Raw genomic sequence first — 8,446 nt, 5'->3', positions numbered from 1 at the left:
TTTGAGACAAGCTTTTACCACAAACTGAGCAAGAAAAAGGGTTTTCTTGCCCATTATCATCATCATTGTCATGAGCGTCTGATAATGTGTCCTCACTGTGTGCTTGTGATGGCCCCCAGTGGTCTTCATCACCTTTTGTTTTCACGTGATGACTTGAACTGCTGCTTGGAGTCTCCGCCCCTCTGTTGTCCTCACGCTCATCCTTGTTTTCATCTTCAGTCTTTATCGGGAGAACGTTCACTGATGACTTGTTGATCTCCTCCTCCTCCTCCTCCTTTTTGATGTGAGTCAAGTCTGGCTCCTCTTTCACAGAACGGAGATCGTTTTCACTGACGTCTGCAGGACACAAAAAGACAAACACACATTTAATTTGGTCAAGTCAAAGCTCAGGCGGCGACTTTGTCTTATATTGTTTCTACCGTGCTACCTTGACTTGTGCCTGCCGCACACGGAGCAATGCGTGCGACCCCGATTTGGACCGGACCATGGGGGCATTTCACAAAGTTACGTCCTACGATGTAAACCTCCCTTTAGCAGCACAACAACAGTGATAAACGAGCAATTAAAAAGGAAGCACGTTGCGGCTGATGCCGATTTAATTCCTGACATACTCACAGACGTTTCTGGAAGCGAGCTGAAGTAAGCACACACAGGCTATTGTGTGCGTCTGATGGAACACCTGTTGTGGGACCCCAACATATTGATGCAGACCACTGGGGGCCATCGCAACATAATGTCATTGATAGAATAGGAATCCTTCAAGTGAAATATGTTTATAAGTTTTTCATTTTGCATTTAGAGATAGTTTCATCGTGGGTACTTTTTGCTTCCATTCTAATCTGTATGCCTAAAAGAATTAAAGGGGCCCTGGTAGGGCTGGACGATATGACCTAAAATCAATATCGCGATTAATTGAGCAATTTTACCTCAATAACGATAAATGCACGATAAATTCCCCGTGGACTAAAATCAAAATAAATGCAGGAAATGCATACTGACTGTTTTTTTTATTGACCAACTGGTACACATTACTTTCAATGAAAAATAAATGTCCAAAAATCCTTTGTATAAACATTCGAAATAGCTTGCTTTGCATGACTTGAACAATGTCACAAAGAAAAAGGGTACCTCTTGCAAAATCTTTTTCTGCAATTAGCTTGCGCCAAGATGCTGTCATGGTGCAAATAATGCCAAACAAAAAAATGGTAAATAAAATGAAAGAAAATGTCAATGCAAGACAAATAAACAAGTGTGCATCATCGGGGAAAATGTGCCGTCTCGAGTACTCTGGTGCGCAGTCGCCACTTGTCATCTATGTAATGCACAGTTAGGCTCAATCAGGGATCCATGTTGCGACCCGACCACAAGTCGGATGTAGATGCAAAATGCTTGACATGTCTAAGCTTCCGGCCCGATGTTGTCCATATCGGGAAATATGGCTTCCATGGAGCGTTTAAATCCTGTGCGCGCCACTGGAACTAGAGGAGCTTTATCTTTAGCTATGTGCTAGGCTATTGCGTCCTCCTCTGAGACGTTCTCTCGTATGGTGTTGCCTCCGTTATGGGCTGTTGTCACTTGTCGAACCTTGCTTCTCACTTTGAACTTTCAGCACAGCATGGTTGTGTTGTGGGTGGTGAAAAAGCTTCTGGATGTGAATCGCCAGCTACGACAGCGACGTCTGTTTTCTTTCGGGATCAGGCGGGTGGAGTCACGTGACTAGAGGCGCTGTAGCGGTTTTAAAGGGGCATGAACATTGCCGCAGACAGAAAAGGCTTTTCTTTTTTTTAAACACCGAATTTACCGACATGGGCAAAATGATTTCGGTCATAGTAATAAATTTCGGTAACGGTAAATGTTCGGTTTATCGCCCAGCCCTAGGCCCTGGCATCATAGTCGCTATTTATTGCATGATTTATGTTTGTTTTTTTTCCCAAACTGACATTTAGCCTGCTAGTACGTTCCAACATTCCCCCTTTTTTTTTTTTATAAAATTTTTGTTTCTAAATAAATTTTAAAACAAAATTACGTGTGAAGAATCAAAATCCCTACACATAAATTAAGCAACAACACTTTCCCTCTGACTTTCCCCAAACAACTTAATGTTGTGATGCATATTTTTAACGATAGAAAGTCATTCTTTACAAAGCAAATGAGAGTAAAACGTGTACAAACCTGCTTTGTGTAGCACAACACGAGGCTGCTCGCAACCTTCGCCCAGAAGGAAAAGATGTTGCTCGTTCTCTTCTTTTATTCCACAAAGTTCCTCTTTGTTCTTGGGTGTTGTTCTTTCACACATTTTCAAATGATAATTCCAAAAAATCCGCCCTTGATCTCTGCTTGGCGATGAGTCATGTGCATCTTTTCGTTAGCGGCTAGCTAGCTAACAAGCTAAGCTAACTACGCCGAAAAGCATCAACGCGCGAAGATGAGGTTATCGGCACACAAAGACTTAATGAATTATATCGTGGTACTTTAGAGTAGCACTGGACATTCTGTGAGAAAATTACAGTCAGTTCCACACTAAATCAGAAGAATTTAGCAGTGGGTGTTTTTGTTCCGGTGTGGACGGGTCGGTGGATGTGGTCGAGGTCCTTCGGAAGCTGCGCGCTTGCTAATGACGTCATGCTTTAAGCACGTATTTTTCAAATATATTTCTTTGCCTCTGTGTTTGTTTTTACCCCTGGCTGTTCTATTTCAATATATATTTTATATAATATTTTAAATCGGTTGATAAAAAAAAAACAACAAAATAACTAAATTAACGCCACATTGGCGAGTCGGCTCCTACGTCACTTCCGCCGATGCCTCGAGAAGCCGCTGCTGCAACAGCAGTGGGACGTTTACGTTTCTCCTACCGAACGAAGCAACAATGCTGTGGTTCACTCGGGCTGCAAGATTGTATGAATATAATGTCTGCATATACTAGCAGTGCCTCTCAATTATTTCACGCCCACCCCTTCCAAGAAGAAAAAGATTCGCGCCCCACCACCACCAATTTTTTTCTGTCTTTGTATATTGATGTTAGATTGTCAATAAAATATCCATAAACTAAGCTAAATTGATAAGAAATATAATTTTGAGAACTATTATTGTGAGGATCTCGAAACTCGGTACTCTGTTTTGCAAATATTGATGAGATGATAAATATTTACTCATAGTTTTTTGTATCAACTTTATTGACATTTGCAAACCAAACACAGTTATTAATACGTACATAATATAGAAAAGACAAAAAGAAGAGCCAGGGGGATTTTAAACAAAAATTCTTTGTAAATAACATAAAGCAACAGCTTTAGTATGTTTACGATACGTTTTTTAAAAAAACAATTTTATGGTTACTATACGTTTTTTTTTAATGGTTACTGTAATGTTCCGTCTTCTATCTTAAGAAGTCACGCTGGTACAGTGATGCTGCAGGCTTGTGTCTCTTTATTTATTGACTTGCATTCTCGTCTATGTGCAGACACACGAGTTCGTCTGGTAACCAAAACACACATCGGGCAATACTGCCAACTAGTGGCCAATGATATAACGGCTATTATTACATCTCCCTTTCAAACGTTAATCAATGCCTATGCCTTTTTTTTAATAAACCTTTTTTATTTTATAATTATTATTATAATAATTTTGTTTTGTTCGCAATTATTTTCACTTCTTTTCAATATCTACCCATTTTTTTTTCTGACAACAAGCAGCTCTACAACAATTTTAGCAACAATAACACAACATTAAACATTTTCAATCAGCCTGTCCGGTTGTCGTCTAACTCTTGTTGATCTTCGAAGAGGTTCAGTCATCCCAGAAGTTGCTGGTGGTTGAGGTCTGTGCTTCTTCGATGTATCCGCCTGCTTTGCAGCCTCAGCCTAATCAGAAGATTTCTCACAGTCCTCGGGAACCTTCAGCAAACTCCTCCTGTTCCTCCTCACTCTTTGTCCATCCTTTGTTTCCACAATGTAAGATCTCGGTTCGGCTTCGCTGAGGACAGTCGCTTTTCTGTCCCAACAATTAGGTCCCTCAATCCTTACAGTGTCTTTCTCAGAAAGAGGTTCCAGATGTTTTGTCGCTCTGTCATATGCAATTTTCTGTTTGAGTTTGAGCATTCTCTTCTTTTCAATCCAAATGTTGTGGTCATGTCCTTGTGGTATTTGTGGAAGCGTGGTGCGAACTGCGAAGCTTACGGCACATGAGTAGGTCAGCAGGCGAAGAAGCTCCCCACTCCAGAGGTGCAGCTCTGTCACTCAATAGGGCAAGGTAAGGATCAGATGCATCATCCTTGGCCTTCCTTAGCAGTCTCTTGATGATTTGCACTCCCTTCTCAGCCTGGCCATTTGCCTGTGGGTATAAAGGGCTTGAAGTGATGATGTGAGCCTCAGCCTCCTCCGCCGTAACGCAGTCCTTGATGTCACTGTTAGGGTGCGGCGCTCGGGATAACGCATCAGCAAGCACTATGTATTTTCCAGGCGTGTATATTAGCTCAAAATCATAGCGCTGCAATGTCATCATCATGCGTTGAATTCTGGGCGTCATGTCATTGAGATTTTTCTTCCTAATTGAAATCAGTGGCTTATGATCAGTCTCTGCTATGAACGTGGGCAGTCCATAAACATACGTGTGCAATTTGCCACATCCAAACACTAAACCCAGTGACTCCTTTTCGATCTGAGCAGAGCGTTTTTCAGTCTCTGACATTGACCTGGATGCATAGGCAACAGGTTGCCATGTGTTTCTCGCCTTTTGCAGCAGTACGGCACCTAGCCCATCTTTCGACGCATCCGTGGAAATTTTGGTTGGTTTTGATGGATCAAAGTAGGCAAGGACTGGCTCAGCTGTCACAGTTCTCTTTAGATCTTGCCATTCTTCGTCATGTTTTGTTGTCCACTCAGAGACTACGTTGTGATGCAGCAGCAAACTTAGGGACTTTGTTCTTGAAGAGAGGTTTGGAATGAACTTGCCCAGGAAATTTATCATCCCCATTGCTCGCAGAAGTCCTTTTTTTTTCGGTTGGAGCTGGCATGTCCAGTATTGCTTGCACTTTGGTTCTGTCTGGCACCACTCCATCTGCTGTGTCAATTCTGTAACTCCAAACAGACATTTCAGAAATCAGAAATCCCTTTATTGACATTGTACTCAAGTGTGCAACGAGATGAGAGATTTCTCTCGTTTTAGTTTAAGTCCATTCATTTTAACTCTTTGTAGCAGTTTCTCAAGTCTCTCATTGTGTTCTTGTTCTGTGTTCCCCCACACAACCAAATCATCAATGTATACACGGGTTCCTTCCAGACCTTCTATGATTGACTCCGTAGCTCTGTGAAAGATCTCAGGCGCAGACTTTATGCCAAATGGCAGTCTCAGAAAACAGAAACGCCCAAATGGTGTGTTGAAGGTGGTGTACCTGCTGCTTTCGGTGTCCAGCTTCAGCGGCCAAAATCCATGCGTTGCATCTAATTTGCTAAAGTACTTAGCACCTGCCATGTCACTCAGGATTTCTTCATGCTTGGGAATTTGATAATGTTCTCTTATCATGTTTTCATTCAGATCTTTGGGGTCGAGGCAAACACGTAACTCTGGGGAGTTTCTCTTTTTAACACACGTGATGGAATTTACCCAGTCGCTGGGTTCTTCCACTTTCTCTATGACTCCGATCGGTGTCATTCTGCTCAGTTCCTTTTTTAATCTCTCTTTGAGAGGGGCTGGAACTCTTCTTGGGGCATGTACTACAGGTTTAGCATCTTCCTTGAGCTGTATTTTGTAAGTGTAAGGTAGCGTACCTTGTCCTTTGAAGACAGAAAAGTATTTGTTCACTATACTCTTACTACCTTCACTCTGCAACACTTTGTTGTTCTTATTGACATCCTTGCTGGTGATTTGGTAAATTCTTTTTACCAATCCAAGATCTTCAGATGTCCTGTCTCCAAGGATTGACTCCAGTCCACTTGGCACAATTGTGAACGTTAATTTGTGTTGTCTTCCCTTTGCTGTCACTTTTAGCCTACAACATCCCTTTGTTTTTATTGACTGATTGTTGTAGGTTTTCAATTTCACGGCCTTGTCTGTGACTCTTTCCGGTTGTGGTTTCAAGTCTTTTTCATTAATTTTGTTTGCTTTTGCTCCTGTGTCAATTTTAGAAGCAAATAGTGTCCCATTGACAAGCAGTGGTGCAATCCATTTATCTTCTTTTACTGCATTAACAGCTTGCTCTGGGTCTCCTCCAGTTTGTTGTTGCACATCGCTTTCGTCATATGACACGATTTTGATGAAAAAAGTGTCACTTAGGTCATTACTATCATCTGTGTCTTCCTGCACGGTGTGCACTTTCTTCTTGGTGTTGCACATCTTAGCATAGTGATTTTGCTTTTTACACTTAGCACATGTTCTCCCAAATGCAGGACACCGTTTTGGCTCGTGCATTTCTCCACACTTTTTACAGCTGAATGGAGCTTGATCATTTTCATTGTTTTTGGTCTTTTTCTTGAATCGCAGTTTACCTTTGCTCGTCACTGCCTTCACGGACTCTGTTTTTTCATAAGATGGCGCTGCTTGGAAAGTTAGCACGTGCTGCTTTGCTAGCTCGTTAGGTTGGCAAGTCTTTATTGCACTTTCCAATGTTAGGTCCGCCTCCCTCAACAGCCTCTCTCTTAGTTTCTTTTCGTTCGTCCCGAACACAATCTGATCCCTTATCATTGAGTTTTTCAGATCACCAAAGTTACAAGACTTAGCTTTAATTTTGAGATCCGTGGGGAAATTGTCAAAGGACTCACCGGGCTGTTGGAGTCTTGAACGAAACACGTATCTCTCATAAGTTCCGTTTTTCTTAGCTAGACAGTGTTCATCCAATTTTTGTAGGACCTTTTCAAACTTGTCTTTATCTTCGGGTTCATTGAATACCTCGATGGCCTCGGCTCCGGCATTGGTTCGCAAAAGGGCTAGTTTTCTTTCGTCCGTTCTGTTTCCGACTCCCACGGCAGCAAGGGAGAGCTGGAATTGTTGCTTGAAAGCCGTACATAATTTCAACAGGAGGTGCTACTGTCAGACCCAAAGTGTATCCTCAACCTGAGCTTCATTCTGTCTTAACTGGGGCCGGTCTGTCATCACTACCAGCAGGTGTACAACGTGAAACTATTCCAACAATACAGAGTGACCAAGCTTCACCAACAACCTGATCGTTTGCTTACAGCACTGGAGAAGCAAAATGAAATAACATCTTCACTTTTCAAACAATCACTTTTGCTGTTACCCTAACGAGATTTGCAAATATTTGATGGAGATCCATTACAATTCCTAAGTTTCATAAGAGCCTTTGAACACAACATCGAAGAAAGAACTCCTAATCACAAGGACTGTTTGTACTACCTCGAGCAATATACCAGAGGCCAGTCCCTGGATCTGGTCCGAAGCTGTCAACATCTGCCACCTTCTCGTGGATTCATTAAAGCGAAGGCTTTGCTACAAGAACATTTTGGAGATCCGTTTAAAGTAGCTTCTGCATACATGGACAAGGTACTTTCATGGCCTTTGATAAAGGGAGAAAATCTCAAGGCGATGCAGGCCTACAGTTTATTGCTTCGTGAATGCTGTAATTCAACGGGAGATTCTGTAGGTGACCTAAACGTGCCCACCAATATGCAAATTATGGTTAAAAAACTGCCTTACGAGCTTAGAGATAAGTGGAGAAGTGTGGTCTGCCATCTGCAAGAAACATACCATCGCAGAGCCACATTTCATGACATTGTGGAGTTTGTGGAGAAGCAAGTTAAGATTGCAAGTGATCCTCTCTTTGGAGATATACAAGATTTGCCTGCAACAGGAAAAAGAGAGTTTAAAGCTGTGACATTTCGGACTGGTACCAAAGCTAAAGGGAGTAGCTTTGCCACTACATGTGGAAAAGAAAATGGAGCCTGTAAATAAAATGGAGAAGAACTTGCCTGTAAAGGCATGCTTGTTTTGTGGAGCTGGACATTCTTTGGATATTTGCCTTCTATTGGATAAAAAGACGCAAGTCGAAAAGATGTCTTTTTTGAAGGAAAAAGGAATGTGCTTTGGTTGTTTGTGCATTGGGCACAGAAGCAGAGAATGCAAAAGACGTTTGGTGTGTAGAGTATGCAATAAGAAGCACCCTACCTTGTTGCATATTTATTCCCAAACGAAGCAAATAAGTTCAACACTGGCCGATGTTGATTTAGAAAGTGTCAGAGACGGTGCTGTGGTGTCAATTCAGTCCAGTGGCTTGACTGGGACCAGTAAACAGGACTATGTGTTATCAATACTACCTGTCCAGGTGAAATCCAAAAGAGGTAACAAAACTTTGTCTTCTGTTGGGTACAGAGGCGCGCAGAACTGTGTTGAGAGGGCTTTTGTACTAGATCTCCTGTGAGGAATCAATCGGCTCCTGTGTGAAGTTGCCGGCTTCCTGGTCGTCTTTCTCTCAAAACGAGCGCGCATAATTGTT

This window comes from Idiotropiscis lumnitzeri, chromosome 2, assembly GCF_059441095.1.
Source record: "Idiotropiscis lumnitzeri isolate Australia: NSW breed Sydney's pygmy pipehorse chromosome 2, RoL_Ilum_1.0, whole genome shotgun sequence".
Taxonomy (NCBI): domain Eukaryota; kingdom Metazoa; phylum Chordata; class Actinopteri; order Syngnathiformes; family Syngnathidae; genus Idiotropiscis; species Idiotropiscis lumnitzeri.
This window is presented reverse-complemented; position numbering follows the sequence as displayed.